The sequence below is a fragment of the Saimiri boliviensis genome, chromosome 13 (genome assembly GCF_048565385.1).
Source record: "Saimiri boliviensis isolate mSaiBol1 chromosome 13, mSaiBol1.pri, whole genome shotgun sequence".
NCBI lineage: Eukaryota > Metazoa > Chordata > Mammalia > Primates > Cebidae > Saimiri > Saimiri boliviensis.
The window spans coordinates 79,195,583-79,212,388 of record NC_133461.1 but is presented as its reverse complement, the minus strand read 5'-3'; the positions used below and the strand labels follow the sequence as shown (position 1 = coordinate 79,212,388).

The following is a 16,806-nucleotide window of genomic DNA, read 5'->3' as shown; positions in this document are numbered from 1 at the left end:
CTATTTTCCTTATTTTTCAAGAAATATCTATTGAGTTCATAATGCATACTGTGGCCTATGCTAGGTTCTAGGGAATCTGGAAACTAACATAATAGCTAATATCAATGGGTTATTTACTTTGTCCCCAGCCATATTCTAAGTTCCTGATATACAATAACTCACTTGATCCTTAGATCAAGAAATAAGTACTATTATGATATAATCATCTTGGTTTAATAGATGAGGACGTTGAGGCGTAAGTTAAGAAACTGGAAGAGCTAGGATTCATATCCATGCAGGGTGATTCCAGAGCCACAACCTAAGACCACAGCCTATGACCCTGCCTGCCAACAGCAAGACATGATCCTGGCCCTCAAGGACATCACAGTCTATTGGCTGAACATTATCTAGTCATATAATTGAGTAATTGGACATCTAAATATAAATAGATCATGCTGTAAAACATCAAGACATAAAACCTCATCAGACATTTGCTGAAGCCTCATCTTCATCAAATCAGGACTATGTTGGTCAATCTATGAAACGCTGTGCTCCTGCAACACATACCACCTCCTCACAAAAGCTGACTTCCACCGTTCCTTCTTCAGGAATTGCCATGGTTTGAATGTTGTGAACTTCCACCCTGGCCACAACCGACAAGACCAGGAAGCCTGCTTGTATTCATTTGCTAGGCTTGCCATAACAAAGTACCACAAAGCTGGTGGCTGAGAACAACAGAAGTGTATTGCCCCACAGTTATGGAGGCTAGAAATCCAAAATCACGGTGTCAGCAAGGCTGTGCTCCCTTATAAATCTGTAGAGGGAGGATCCCTTCTAGCTTCTAGTAGCCCCAGATGTTCATTGGTTTGTGGAAGCATAATTCATTCTCTGCCTCCAACCTCACAGGGCATTCTCCCTGTCTCCCTTCCTATTGTCTTCCCTCTATATATGTCTGTCTCTGTATCCAAATTGTCCGTGTTTATAAAGGCACTAGCCATATTGGATTAGAGCCCACGCTTACAACCTCATTTTAACTTGATTACCTCTGTCAAGACACCATTTCCAAATCCGGTCACATTCTGAGGCACAGGGGCATTAGGATTTCAACACATCTCTTTTGGGCAAACACAATTCAACCCCTAACAATACTCTAACCAAATGTGAGCCAAGAAACTCCACAGCTTCAGAGCTGATCTGGCCCAAGAACTCTGCCCAATAAGAATGCACCCTATTGAATGTTAACTGATCCACCCCATTAGATTCTGTTTTGGGAGTTTTGGATTCTAGCTGGTGTTTAACAGACAAGTCCATGGGTATGAGGTTGTCACTGGAGCTGCTTCTGATAGACTTTGAAGACACCCCCATCACTAAAATAGCTCCAAAGCCTGAAGGGGAGAGTCAAGTACAGGTTGTCTCCTGGGCCAAGGCAGCTGCTGAGGCCCCTTCCTGGGCTTCCTTGTTTTTACTAAATGTGTCAGTTAAACAAACTAGCCAACTTTATTTTTGGTCTTTTTATGCAAAATAATAAGACTCCTGTCTAACCGATTCTGACTTTTTTCATCCTGTCAAAACTATACTTAAAATTCATATACTATGGAGAACCATTCAAAGTTCATCTTCTTTATCTTTGGTCTCTAATCATTCCGACACATCCTTATCACATATGTACATATATATTTCATATACATGGGTACAGTGTATATGATTAACAATACACACACATATGTACATATAAGTATATACACACATATATATGCATATGATAGTATCTTCTTCCACGTTCCAAGCAAGATTTGTAATAATTGCATTTATGAATATATGTCTACACATAAATGATTACAACCTTCTTGAGATGTTCCTTTGGTATTATAAATAATTATGATAACAATAACAAGAGCTCTTACCCAGTGTTTAACATACACCAGATATTTTCCTAAGGATTTTACATGTATTATCTAATTTGGTCTTCACAGGAGTTTGGAGAGGTAGGAATTATTATCCCCCTTTTACAGATGGGAAAACTGAGGTTAGAGACTTCAAGTAATCTGTCCAGCATGACATAGCTAGAATGTAAAAGATACGGGATTTGAACCCATGTGGTCTACCGTAAAACAGATGCTGTTATCACTTTATAATGCCTGTTCCTTAACCAATGTGGCATCGTAGACACTTGAAACTAATGGGGACTCGGCAAGTCATTAGATCCTGCGGCTCCATTTTATTTACCAGAATACTGAGCCACCAGTAAAGTGTGGGGCCCAGTGGCTTAGTGGCTGGCAAAGCTGGAAATGAAATCTAATCATCTACCTTCAAAGCTGATGCTTTTTCACTTCAACTGTGGCGCTTCTGGGCTGTATCCAGCAGAAATGTCTTCAAATGTTTTCCCCATGGATAACTTCCCTCCTCTGTTGCCTGCACTGTTACAGGGTTTCTCCTATTTTTAGAGCATGTTGATCATTTCAATTAGAACCACTAAGAGGGAGCTAGATGTCATGCTAGGGTCTCTGTCTTTCCAGAAAGTTTGACCAAGATTTCTTTAAACCTTGAAACAAAAATTATGATGGCTCATAGAGGGTTCAGCAGGAGCTCACCTGAAATCTAATTAAGCAGAACACGCACGCCTCAAGCATTGGTAGTAATCAAGGGTTTCCTGGGCTTTCTCTGTATTGCTATCCCCAGCTCAAATACAGCATTCAGCTTCAAGTGGGGGCTCAGCAGATAGTTTTGACTGACAAAAGCAATTAAAAACATAATATAAGTTCCCAGCAAACCTTGTTATTATTGTGAAGGTGTCTCACATGTGTAAGGCAGTTTTAACAATCCTTTTGATTAGTCATTCATGTAAGTATTTGAATAAACATTTCAAATCAAGTCAAAATAATCACAGAGGATAATAGCACTTATGGTGTTGCTTAGAGAAATTGTGATCACAGTGTGCCTTTTTTTTCTTTTCTTTTCTTTTCTTTTCTTTTCTTTTTTTTTGGGGGGGGGGAACTGAGTAAATACATGTAACCTCCTTTGCCTACTTTTCAGTTTCAAAATGCAAAGTAAATTGATGTTTTTCCTCCTGGTAACGATGTCCTCTAGTTGGCCCTAACAGGAAGGCTGAATGCAGCTCTTTTAACATACGTGACTTCACGAAGAGAAGATGGAATTCCTGCAACAACCATTTTCTAAGGATTTCATTCGCACTAACAGCAAACCCATGAAAAGAGGGTAAACGCAGAGTAGAAATGTAGAGGCGTCACCAGATGCTGCCTTTGCTCTCAATCCCAGGTATGCCTGTCTTCTCTGAAATACTTGGGAATACTTTTATTGGTAATTATCATCAATATCCTCATGCTTAGTGGACAGTCTCTCATAATTAACCCATTTGATCCCCCAGAAGTATTGGACTCTCTGCTAACCCTGCCCTCTCTAAACCTCCGTCCTTCCCCTCTCTGTCTTTCCTCCTTCCTTTCCCCGCCTGCTCCTGTCTGCCTTTTTAATCTATATTCCTTCCTCCACCATACCTTAAACCCTGATGGCCTGCCCTCAAGTTTCTATTGTATTGATTCCATTCTCACCCTGGAAGAGGGCCTCAGCTCCTGGATACTCTGCAAACACTGTCTGACAGCAATCCCCATGTTCCTCTCAGCAGTCTAAGATTCTTGCTCCCACAAGCCTTCAAAGATGTGGACTTCTCTATTCCAGGCAGGCTTTCATGCCACCATCCCATAATGATCACTCTGTGCTGAAAACCAAAGGCTATCAATCTACTTCTTAAGATGAGTCAGGAGTCTCCACCACCTTAAGAAGAGAACTCAAAGTCCTTGGCATGTTATGCAAAGACTTCCATACTCTAGTCTTTGCTCATGTCCCTAGCACCTTCTCTCGCCATCACCACACCACACATTTACCCAGCCTTCCTTTGTACAGGTCTGCCTGCAGCTTCTCATCTCCATGACTTTCACGTGCTTCCCTTCGTTTCTTCCCACTGGGAAGAAACTTCTACTGGCCTTTCAAGGATGCGGTTCAAATAACTTCCAAGAAAACTTACCTGACCACTCCCACCCCAGCTGAACTCAGAGGTCTCTGAGCATAGCTCTGCTTGTTCTTCTGTGCTTCCTATGAGACACTATGGCTACACACGACTAGGTACACAGTGTTAAATTAAACTTAACCTAAAATTGCCTCCTTACATATTATCAGTTTGGCCCAAAGGTTTCTCCATACACAGTAAACTATAACCTAATTCAGATGTATAAACAGACCGTAACCTACCTGACATAGCTGACTTCACCTTGCTTCTAACCTCAAAATCTGTTTATGTTCATTCTTGAGCATAGGCCATGTTAACTACAGGAGAAATTTAGTTTAGAATTTAATGTTAAATCAAAGATGATAACAGCCTTTTCCAAAACTAACCCCCTCCTTGCTCAGGGGCCAAATCACCTTTGTAAAACTAACAAATTAGCCAGAAGGTTAAAATTATCATTCAAGGAAAGGGAAGGGGAAAACAAACAAACAAAAAAATTATCCTTCAAGAGTCATGTAGCTGGAGGACACAAGATGCTCCACAATTGCACCTAGAAATAGCATCACTCTTATAAAACCTAAGATTATTGTTTAAGGTATTTTCCAGAACCTTCATTCTGATGAACCAGTTACACCACCAAGATTAGTAACCCATACCAAGAAACTGACATAAGTGATCTTGTCATCCCCACATAGGGAACTAACTCAACACAAGAAGACAGCTTCAACCCCCTATGATTCCATCCCCAACCCAACCAATCAGCATTTCCCATTCCCTACTCCCCTGCCCATCAAACTATCCTTGAAAAACCCTAGCCTCTGAATTCTTGGGGAGGAAGATTTGAGAATTAATCTACCATCCTTCCACTTGGCTGACCCTCCAATTATTAAACTCTTCCTCTCTTGCAAAACTTGCTGTTCTCGGTGCATGGACTTTTCTGGGAAGCAGGCAAGAATAATCTGGTTGGTCAATTGCAAATCCAGTTGTTTTGTACCTGTTCTGCTTTCTGTATGTCATCTTCCTTTTTCTGTCCATAAATAATCTTCAACCACACAGCAGTGACAGAGTCTCTTGGAACCTATCCTGGTTTGGGAGGCAGCCTGAATTATGAATCATCCTTTGCTCAAATAAGTTCTGTTTAGACAACTTTAATTTGTCTAAAATCTTCCTCTTAATAACATTTTACTTATTTCTGTGCCTCCCCGTACTGTGCCACCAACACACACTTGCCACAGGAAATAAGCCACAGCAGATATTTATAAGTATTGGTGTATTAGTCCATTCTCTTGCTGCTATAAAGAAATACCCAAAACTGTGTATTTCTAAAGAAAATAGGTTTAATTTACTCGCATTCCATATGACCGAAGAGGCCTCAGGAAACACAACCATGGTGGAAGGCACATCTTTCCAGGGTAGCAGGAGAAAAAATGAGTGCAAGCAGGGGAAATGTCAGATGCTTATAAAACCATCAGCTCTCATGAGACTCACTCACTGTCAGGAGAACAGCATGGGGGAAACCACCCCCATGATTTAATTACCTCCACCTGCTCTTGCCCTTGACATGTGGGGATTATTACAATTCAAGGTGAGATCTGGGTAGGAACACAGAGTGAAATCACATCAGCTGGATAAATAAATGATGGTCATAGTCACACCATAAGTTGTGAAGCAGGTATTCAAATGCAAGTAAGTCCAAATTTATGATTTTTTTCATTACAATGTATGGATCCCAACAAAAATGGAGATACCATGTGTGCACCCAAGAGAGTGACTTTGGTAGATAGTTCATATACATAATAAGAGAAGACTCAGTTTTCTACCATTAACTTTACTGATATTTTCTGTGCATAATTATAACAATGCAATCCTATTGATCTACCCACAAATAACACAATTTTCAACATACAAACAAAATTATTAAAAATTTATTTTCCCTCTGTGTGCCACTGGTTAAAATGAGTATAGTAAAAAATTTCATTTTGAGAGAATTTCCCCTGCATTCTTCATCCCAGTGGGTTTGTGAGGGTTGACACATGTTGAAATCAGTGTGACTATGGACAGAGGGGCAAATGGTTCTAAGACCTCCTTCTATTTACTTCCTCATTTTATTTCCATTTCTCTGGTAAAAGATGTTGAAAATTCAAAGAACTCTAGGGTTGGTTAGATGAGGAAGAAACAGACCAGCCTAGAACCCTGTTTTAGGTGCAAGCATCTCAAATCACCCAAACTGGGGAAGTTGGAGATTTCAGACTGAAAACCACAACTTCCTTTGGAAGAACTTTGGAGCATTCCATCTACAAAGACGTGTCATCCCTACTTAGGGCTCGAGAAGTTTCCATAGAGGATATGCCTCGTTCTCCAGGAGGCATCTTCAAAAGGCAGTCATGGGTAGTCTAACTGCCTTATATGCTTGCTGGGAACCATCCTGTTTTCCAGTCAACTGAAAAACTCTCAGGTTAAAGGCGGAAAATGGCAATTTTTTTTTTTTTCCTGAAGTCTCCCTCTGTGGCCCCGACTGGAGTGCAGTGGCGCAATCTCGGCTCACTGCCTCCTGGGTTCAAGCAATTCTACTGCCTCGGCCTCCTGAGTAGCTGGGATTACAGGCGTGCGCCACCAAACCCAGCTTATTTTTGTATTTTTGGTAGAGATGGGATTTCACCATGTTGGCCAGGCTGGTCTCGAAATCCTGATCTCAGGTTATTCAAACACTTCGGCTTCCCAAATGGACAGGATTACAGGTGTGAGCCACCACTCCCGGCCGAAAATGGTGATTTTTAACTGAACTACTTTTCTTAGAAGTTGCCTCTGAATTTTTAGGGCCATAGGAAATAAAAGCACAAACACTGAATGTTACGACAAATCAGTAGAATTAAGGAAACATTGTTTATTTCCCATGTTTAAATGTTAGTCAAGAATAGGTCGGTATAGTACTTACTAATTTTGAATCCTAGAATACTTCCCTTCCAGATGAATGACTTTTCCTTATCTGCTTTTGGGTAGATGTGTTGTATCTTAGGGAAGGCCAAAACATTTTGGAGTGCTCTACCACCCACATGTTCTAGTTGACATTTGTAGCATTAACAACCACCAAAATAATAACAGGCATAACTGAAAGTCTTTCTGCAGCCGTTTCTCTTAACTTCCCTCCCTTTTTCTCTTTCTATTCCTCTTTCCTACTACCCAACAAGCCAGGATAATATCATATCAAAGAAAAAAAGATGACTAGGAAATCCTTTATATGAACTTAGAAATAAAGATATGTTTTGAGTTTGGAATTAGAATCAAACATGAAGGATAAACGAAAATAAAATGTGTACTTGGTGCTTACAATATGCCATATCCTTTAATAAGAATTTTGCTTACACGTTCTTATTTAATAGTCAAATTAACCCTATGGAGTCAGTGATATTTTTCTACAAATAGGAAAAATGAAGCTAACGTGACTATTGCCTAATACTATGCAGTTAGTAAAAGAGAAAAAAACCTAGATTTTTAACCTAGCTCCAGTTTCCAAAGTCTGAACTACTACAACTTTCTTCTGCCTGAAATAAAAACCATTTTTCATACCAGGCCCGGGGGCTCATGCCTATAATCCCAGCACTTTGGGAGGCTGAAGCAGGCAAGTCACCTGAGGTCAGGAGTTCAAGACCACCCTGGCCAATATGGTGAAACTCTGTCTCTACTAAAAATATAAAAATTAGCTGGGCATGGTGATGCATGCCTGTAATTCCAGCTACTTGGGAGGCTGAGGCAGGAGAATTGCTTGAACTCAGAAGGTAGAGGTTGCAGTGAGCTGAGATTATGCCACTGCACTCCAGCTTGGGTGACAGAGCAAGACTCTGCCTCAAATAATAATAATAATAAAGATTTTTAATAGTAATTATTAAAAATAAATGTTTTGATAAATGTGGTTAATTTGGAGGAAAGCCTTAACACAAAAGAAAGGGAATTTAGCTACTGGACTGTCAGGATTGAAGGGGACTTTCCAGAGCTATGCTTACTCAGAACTAAAGTACTAACTGCACTTTGATTTACTCCTTTATCAGTTGTGACACACCTGCCTGGAGTTCACTCCATCTAACCTTGGGCTAGGCATCCAAGAAGGTAGGAACTGAGAATAGAGGACCAACTTTTGCAAGTTAGCCCTTCCTTGTTAATATCTTTTTCTAAACAAGTGGGATGGCCAATGACAGCCACTTACCAGCAACCTAATAGGATTCAGAATTGTAATGGGTGCCAGTTCATACTAGCATTAAAATCAGCTGAAGGAAAAAGCTAATCATTTGTGTGATATAAGTAGGCTAGGCAGTTAACCCAAGCATTAGCAGGCTCCTTCCAGACAGCAGAGGGCACTGAACTGCAAAAGGAGAAACCAGAGGAGAGAAAACCGCATTCACAGGCTGCACTCAGTAATTCTGACATTCCCAACTACTGTTCTAGTTATGTGTATTGCCCATAAAAGAAGGAATAGGCTGGGTGAGGTGGCTTACGCCTGCAATCCCAGCACTTTGGGAGGCAGAGGTGGGCAGATCACGAGGTCAGGAGTTCGCAACCAGCCTGGCCAACATGGTGAAACCCCATCTCTAGTAAAAATACAAAATTAGCTGGGTGTGGTGGCACACACCTGTAGTCCCAGCTACTCGGGAGGCCGAGGCAGGAGAATCACTTGTACCCAGGAAGCAGAAGTTGCATGAGCTGAGATCATGCCACTATACTCCAGCCTGGGCAACAGAGTGAGACTCCATCTCAAAAAAAATAAAGGAATATCACAAAGTTTAACTCTCAATATATCCCCTACACAACACAGAACACTTAAAATGTGGAAAAAAAAATGTGATAAGGTTTGACATAATTAAATACTGAGCCAATTGTTCTGAGTAATACGTTTTATTCCCTTTGAGAAGAGCTACTGTTTAAGAAAGAGAGAGAGAAAGAGAAATTCTAGTGACACTTTCACGGCTCAGTTATTTGCACAGCCAAAGACCCTTAGTCTAATCCTGAAATTTTATCGTAGATCAGTTTACTGTGTAGGAAAAATGAAGATAGCACCTGTGTTGAAATTTAGAAGATAGGAACAGCTGATAAGAAAGAAAATGTGAAAGAAAATTGCATCAAAGTTTTGTAGGCTGTTCTATTAAATTTCTCAGGCAAAAAAAAATTGCTCTGAGACTGGCTGTGATTCAGTTCAGCTATTTCCTGATACACTTCTGGGTTTAGTTTATGTAATAACACTCCATTTCCATGGCATGTCTTTTGTTTAAGGACCTCAGAGCACTTTAAAATGCATCATGTCCTTCATCCTCCCAGCATCCCCGTGAAGTGGGTTGTAGGCAGCAGGTGGCTACATCTGTCTTTTACAGATGAGAACCCAAGGCCCCAGCTCAAGGCCTCCACCACTTACCTGCACAGCTTCTCCTTCAAATCCACAGTTCGTCTAGGCTGATGCTTCTTTGTTTCTTAAACCTATATACCCTCCATAGAAGTCTAAACATTAAATCTCCAGCGATCTTCTTCCCAGAGGGAAACATTGACGAAAACACAGGAGAGTAAGCTTCCATTCATTCCAAAACATGTATTGAGCACCTGGTGCATTCCAGACACTATTCTAGTATCAGGGCATACAAAACAGGAAAAAAAAAATATTCCATGTTCTTTTAGAGCTAACATTCTTATGGGGAGATACACAATCTACATGATAAGTCAGTTAATTATGTGGTATGTCAGAAGACGGTAAGTTCTCTGGAAAACAAAAATAAAGCGAAGTCAGGGGAAATGAGGAGGAGTGATTGTTAGGAATTGCTGGCCTCACCAAGCAGGTGACATATGAGCAAAGGATTAAAGGAATGAGCCAGGGTGCTGCCTGGGTCCCAACCTTCCAGTCAGGAGAGGAACTTGTGTGAGGGCCTGAGGAGGGGGCTTGCCTATGAGTCTGAGAAAAGGGGAGGCTGGAGTGGAGTGAGGACTCGAGGCCAGAGGGGAGCTGGGCAGAGGAGCAGGTTTTGGAGGCTGCCATGACATGATGGCCATGTCTTACTGCAGGCCAGGTGACATGTGGAAACACGGGAGGGTCTGAGCAGAGGGCTGTCGCCTTCTTCTTGTATACAGAAGCCTAGAAGAATGTGGGAGCTTTATTCTGGATACTAGTTTTTTGAGAACAAGAGGATTTTGTTTTGGTTTTCCACATAGAAAATTCAGGTAAAATATTAAATACATCTCTTTTTTCCTTCAAATTATGCATATGTACTAGTTTCCTGGGGCTGCCTTCACTGAGCACTGTCCATAAACTGGACAGCTGACAACCACAGTTAAGCACTGGAGGCTAAGACTCCGAAGTTCAGGTGTCGGCAAGACCATGACCGCCCCCCGAAACCTGTAGTAAAGTCCTGCCTTGTCTCTTCCTAGCTTCTGGTGGTGCGCAGACAATTCGTGGCTTTGCATGGCTGGCAGTTACGTCAATCTCTGCCTCTGTTGCCATGTGGACCTCTCCCTGTGTGTCTCTTCTTTTACAAACATACCAATTATATTCGATTGGGGGCCCAACCTACTCCAGAACAAACCCATCTTAATGTAACTACAGGCACACCTTATCACACTTTATATTCTTGCCCTTCACAGAAATTGCATTTTTTACAAATTGAAGGTTTGCGGCAACCCTGCATTAAGGAAGTCTACTGGTGCCATTTTTCTAGCAGCATGGACTCACTTCATGTGTTTGTGTCCCATTTTGGTAATTCTCCCAATATTTCTTACGCCTATTAGTTTGTCTGTCTTGGCAATCTGTGTCAGTGATCTTTGATGTTACTATTGTAATTGTTTCAGGGCATCATGAACCACACTCAAATAAGACAGTGGACTTAATAAATGTTGTATGTGTTCTAAATGTATATAAACTGCACGGGACCATTCGTTTCTCTATCTCTCTCCCTCTCTTGGGGTTTTCCTGTTCCCCGAGACACAACATATTAAAATTTAGCGAATTACTAACCCTACAATGGCCTCAAAGTGTTCAAGTGAAAGGAAGAATCACACGTCTCAGCTTAGTGAGGAAGGCAGGTCAAAACCTGAGACGTGCTGCAAGCTAGGCCTCTTACCCCAAACAGCGAAGTCGTGAATACAAAGGAAAAGTTCTTGAAAGAAATTAAAAGTGCTATTCCATTGAACACACGAATGATAAGACAGTGAAACAGCCTTATTGCTGACATCAAGAAGGCTTTAGTGGTCTAGATAGAAGAGCAAACCAGCCACAATACTCCCTTAAGCCAAAACCTAATCCTTAACTCTCTTCAATTATGCGAAGTCTGAGAGAGGTTAGGAAGCTGCAGAAGAAAAGCTGGAGGCTAGCAGAGCTTGGTTCATGAGGTGTAAAGAAAAAAGCCAGCTCTATAAAAGTGCAAAGTGAAACAGCAAGTGCTGATGTAGAAGCTGTAGCAAGTCATCCAGAAAATCTAGTGAAGATCACCGATGAAGGTGGCTACACTAAACAATAGATTTTTAATGTAGATGAAAGCCTACTACTGGAAGAAGATGCCATCTAGGACATCCACAGCTAAAGAGAAGTAGTCAATGTCTGGTTTCAAGTTTCAAAAGACAGCCTGACTCTCTTGTTAGGAGTGAAAGTAGCTGGGGACTTTAAGCAGAAGCCAATGCTTATTTCCCATTCTGAAAACCCTAGGGCCCTTAAGAATTATACTAAATCTACTCTTCCAGTGTTCCAGTAATGGGTCGACAAAGCCTGGATGACAGCACATCTGCTTATTGCATGTTTTACTGAATATTTTAAGCCCACTGTTGAGACCTACTTCTCAGGGGGAAAAAAAATTCTTTTCAAAATTATTGCTCATTGACAATGCACCTGGTCGCCTAAGAGCTCTGGTAAAGATGTACAAAGAGATTAATGTTGTTTTCCTGCCTGCTAACAAAGCACCCATTCTACAGCCCTTAGATCAAGGAGTAATTTTGACTTTCAAGTCTTGCTATTTAAGCAATACATTTTGTAAGATTATGGGTACTCCAGGAATTGATTCCTCTGATGGGCCTGAGCAAAGGGAATTGAAAAATTTTTTGAAAGGATGCACAATTCTAGATGCCATTAAGAATATTTATGATTGGCCGGGCGCGGTGGCTCAAGCCTGTAATCCCAGCACTTTGGGAGGCCGAGACAGGTGGATCATGAGGTCGAGAGATCAAGACCATCCTGGTCAACATGGTGAAACCCCGTCTCTACTAAAAATACAAAAAAATTAGCTGGGCATGGTGGCACGTGCCTGTAATCCCAGCTACTCAGGAGGCTGAGGCAGGAGAATTGCCTGAACCCAGGAGGCGGAGGTTGCAGTGAACCAAGATCGTGCCATTGCACTCCAGCCTGGGTAACAAGAGCAAAACTCCATCTCAAAAAAAATAAAAATAAAAATATGTATGATTAATGGGAGGAGGTCAAAATATTCTTATTAACAGGAGTCTGGAAGAAGTTGATTCCAATCCTTCTGGATGACATTGAGGGTTCAAGACTTCAGTGGAGGAAGTCCCTGCAGATGTGGTGGAAACAGCAAGAGAACTGGAAGTGGAACCTGATTCAGTCAGGAATGACTGAATTGTTGCAATCCCATGATAAAACTTAAACAGATGATTAAATTATGGATGAGCAAAGAAAGTGGTTTCTTGAGATGGAATCTACTCCTACTAAAGTTTCTGTGAACATTATTGAAAAGACAATAAAGGATTTAGAATATTATATACACTTAGTAGATAAAACAGCAGCAGAGTTTGAGAAAATTGACTCCAATTTATAAAGAAGTTCTACTGTGGGTTAAATGCTATCAAACAGCATGACATACTACAGAGAAATCTTTCTGGAAAACAACAGTCAATTGGTGTGACAAACTTCATTGTTGTCTTATTTTAAGAAATTTCAAAATTTTAAGAAATTGTCACAGCCTCCCCAACCTTCAGCAACCACCACCATAAACAATTTGTGTGACTCCATTTATTGTAATATTTGCTTTATTATGGTGGTCTGGAACTGAAGCCTACAATATCTCTGAGGTATGCCTGTAATTCCACCTACAATGACCCTATTTCCAAATAAAGCAACCTCTGAGTTACTGGGGGTTTGAAGTTTAACATTTCTTTTGCAGGAGAAGGAAACAATTCAATTCACAGCACCATGTCTCTCAACAGTTTTTACTCTGGCCCCTGGGTTGAGCACCTGCCTCCTGAGGACAAGGATAGTCAGCAAACATCCAGAGTGCAGAAGATTAGCTCTGGCACTAGGAATCTCAGCAAAAGATTGGGGGTGGTACCCAGCACCTGATCTCAAAATCTTATCCCTCCATGATGCACTGGGGGAGGAGAGTCTTTCCCAAGACCCAGCAAGGTGTGCAATGCTACAAACGCCTCTGCTGCATTTTTTATCTGGGTTGGTACTTGTCTAAGTGAGAGAGAGAGAGAGAGTGGGTGTTTGTGTGTGTGTGTAAAGAGAGAGAATCAGTGTGCCTTTGTGTTTGTATATGTGACTGTGTGTGGATGTACACATGCCTCGGACCATGTGCCTGTATGCAACTGTGCGATAACTCTGTGTATTTACATCTGTGAGTATATGTGTCTGTGAATATGTGATGGAATCTCCAATTATAGATACAGGTTTGTGCAGGCACATGTATGTCTCTTAGTATTTATACACATGTTTATAGTACAGGCACAGAATCTGTTGAAACACTCAATGCTATATTGAGCAAATTGACAAAAGAACAGGTATGGATTGTCTGGGACTGTCAGCCCCAAAGAGAAGCTTCATCTTTCTAGAATCCACTGGTGTTGACGCTCACTTCTCATTGAAAAGACAGCAACCCCAATGGCCTTGCCCTTACCCAGAAGCTGAAAAGAGAACTGCAGGACTTCTACAAAAGGTCAGATCTTCTAAACTCACAGCCCCCACAATCACTTGGAACAATCCGTAGCAAATTCCTGTAGCAGGAAAAATAAGTCATAGATAAATCAGGCAGATGTGTCCAACTTCCCAAGATAATCCAGAAACTCCCTCATTAAATCTGGCTCACAGGAAAAGGAAAGAGAAGAATGACTGTCCTATATTCATCAAAGCACACATGAAACAAAAAGATAATGTATAAGAAGGTACTTGAGAGAGGTGAAAGTACTACACAGAAGCGGAATATTGTTTGAAGGCTGAACACCCCACCTTTAGTAAGAGTGGTGTGCTGAAGCTACTGTGAAAAAGAAGATGACATCCTGGGACCTCTCCCTATAGCACCAGCCAGAGTGTGGAGGCCAGGTGGCCTGGGTGGCCTCGGCCAGCACCCCTAGCCTTCTCACCGGTTTCATAGCGACCTCCTCCTATCAGCTCTTAGCCATAGAGTAAGAGCCACAGTGTGCTCTACAGCTTTGCTCTAAACATTTTCAACCCATGGACTCAATAGGGAGGTCACGGTCATGATGAAAGAAGGACAAGGTTGTCAACTCCAGAAGAATGGTAACGACATTTTGAGTGGCTACATAGCAGGCACTGGTCACAAAACTCATTTGATCGTCACATCAACTTACAAGGTTGAATGATTGTCATTCCCCTTTCACAGATGAGAAAACAGACACAGAGCGATCGGGTAACTAACTCAGGGTCCACAGCGAGTAAGTTTCAAGGAAAGCACTTCCACAGAGGTTAGTTACGTGGCAAGTCTTCCTTAATTTTCTTGAAGACTAGACCAGGTTACCATCCTTCTTTCCTGTCAGCTATTAGATAGCTAGTGCTAACTAAGTCTCTGCTCTACAGAAAATGTTCAACTCTGCGTCACACCTGTGCATTTGAGTAGGGTCAGACACAAGACTAAGTCATCCCACCTCTCCAAACCACCAATATCACAGCTATGGAATTTAAACACAAGCAATGTCCTTCGAGGCAGTGGCGGTAGGAAATTCCACAGGCATTTTTTTAATCATCAGTTTAATGATACCCCACACATCGTCGACCCTTTCTGGCCTAGCTTTCTCTATCTGAGATTTGAGGAGTTTTGAGGAGTTTTGAGTAGGCTAAGCTCTAGCATTCTGTTATACACCAGAAAGGTGTGTCATGAAAAACGAGACTCCCCCAGGAGGGACCCAGGACTTGCACGGAGCTTTGTAAACAAAAAAGCATTAGACAGTCATCAGGCATTATGATTGTTTTATGATTTTAAAGCCTAGGCAGGAAGCACTTACAAATGTTAACAGGAGCAGCATCAAAGCCCTGGCCACATAAATCTTACAGGAGTGTTTAGTAAAAAAGAACGCTATTTTTGGAGGGCAGTAAGGGAACAGCCCAGGTTTGCCAGCTCCTAGTGCACTGCATCCCAAATATTGCAGGCATCGCAGAGGACCAGGCAGGCCTGTCCTCAGTATTAAGTGTTTCCCAGTATTAAATATGTCCCTCTCTTTCTCCTCCTTTCTGCGTTTCTCACCACCTCCAGCCCCAACAGCCCCATCGGTTCAGGCTGCATTTTTCAGTCTAGACCCATGAGCCCTGATCACAAAATTGTGGCGATAAGGACAGATGTGAGGACTCCAGCATTGCCAGGGAGGGAAAACTAAGGTCTTGTCGGCATCCTTCCCAAACTGCCATTCCTTTCAATACTATGAACTCTGCTGAAAAAAATAAATGAATGCAAGAAGCAGCCCTGTCCAAAAGAAGGAGATTGATGAGCCTGGCGCCAGCAGAGGCTCTCTTCCTCCTTCCGGAGATTCATCAAGATTCCCGAGCTGGGCCCCAGAACGCCCAGAGCTGAGCCCAGGCTTGGAGGCGCTGCAGCCCTTCCCAGACTCCAGTTTCCCCGCTTCCCGCCCCTTCCTGTCTGCTCCTCCCTCCCAGAGCCCTTAGCTCCTCCTAGATGTTGTTTACAAGGCGCTTCCCAGCTCTCTAAATTAAGCCCCGTAAGGTCTGCCACTCTTGGAGGCCATGTGTTGAGCCCCATGAGCCGAGTTGTGGCATTTATTAGCGCAAGAGGAAAAGTGCTTGTCTCATCAGAGAGCTGCTGGAGGCAGCGAGCTTTTCAAAGGCGTGTAACTGACCTCTAGCGCAGCTGCAGGATGCCTGGGGATTGCAGACTCAGATGATTCTCATCCTCTCTCTCCCTCTCCCTGTCTTTCTCCCTCTCTCTTTCTCCCTGTCTCCACCTACCTCCTCCTGCCAGCCTCCACCCTCCACCCACTCCTTTCAGTAGTGTCCTGACCTTGCAAGGCCTGAATCCCCCCCATCCATCTCCCTACATTGTGTCTCTCCGGTGAACTCATGCTGGGAGATTAATTGCTGCTATCACCCCTAATCCATCACACTTCCCAAAGATTGTTTTGACATCTAGTTAATTTTTGGCTGATGATTTATCAAATTCTTATTACTGTGCTCTGAAGGGGCTCATTTATTGTGTTGATTCATGGTAATGATAAAAGGGAAGCATTTTGAATTTTAACTACATTTCCCTCATGCTGCTTCTACCACGGTAGTAAAAAAAGGGAAGGGGGGGCGGGGAGGGGACTGTAGCCAGGAAACTCTTAAACAATTCAGAATGTGGAAGGAGAGGGAGAGGGGAAAAAAATTCTTCCATTATGTTAAGGCTGATAAAGGTTACACACACACACACACACACACACACACACACACACACAAGTATTTTTAGCATCTGGGTCTGAACTACATTTGGAAAGCTCATACCCGTAAGGCTCTTAAACATTGATTGCCCTGTAATATTACCTAAATGTCTACTACCACTTTATTCAAATAGAACTTAATGGTAAATGACTTCAGTCATGTACCAGTGGAGACGTAA

At 42.1% G+C, this 16,806-nt stretch overlaps 1 long non-coding RNA gene across 1 annotated transcript in view; it reads right to left on the bottom strand.

Moving 5' to 3' along the window:
- Positions 1 to 16,114, bottom strand: part of LOC104652898 (uncharacterized) — a 31,751-nt gene extending 15,637 nt beyond the window's left edge. The window contains exon 1 of the long non-coding RNA XR_746183.3: positions 16,052 to 16,114. This is a non-coding gene — a long non-coding RNA (uncharacterized LOC104652898). The remainder of the gene's footprint in view (positions 1 to 16,051) is intronic.
- Between the last annotated feature and the right edge of the window lie 692 nt (positions 16,115 to 16,806).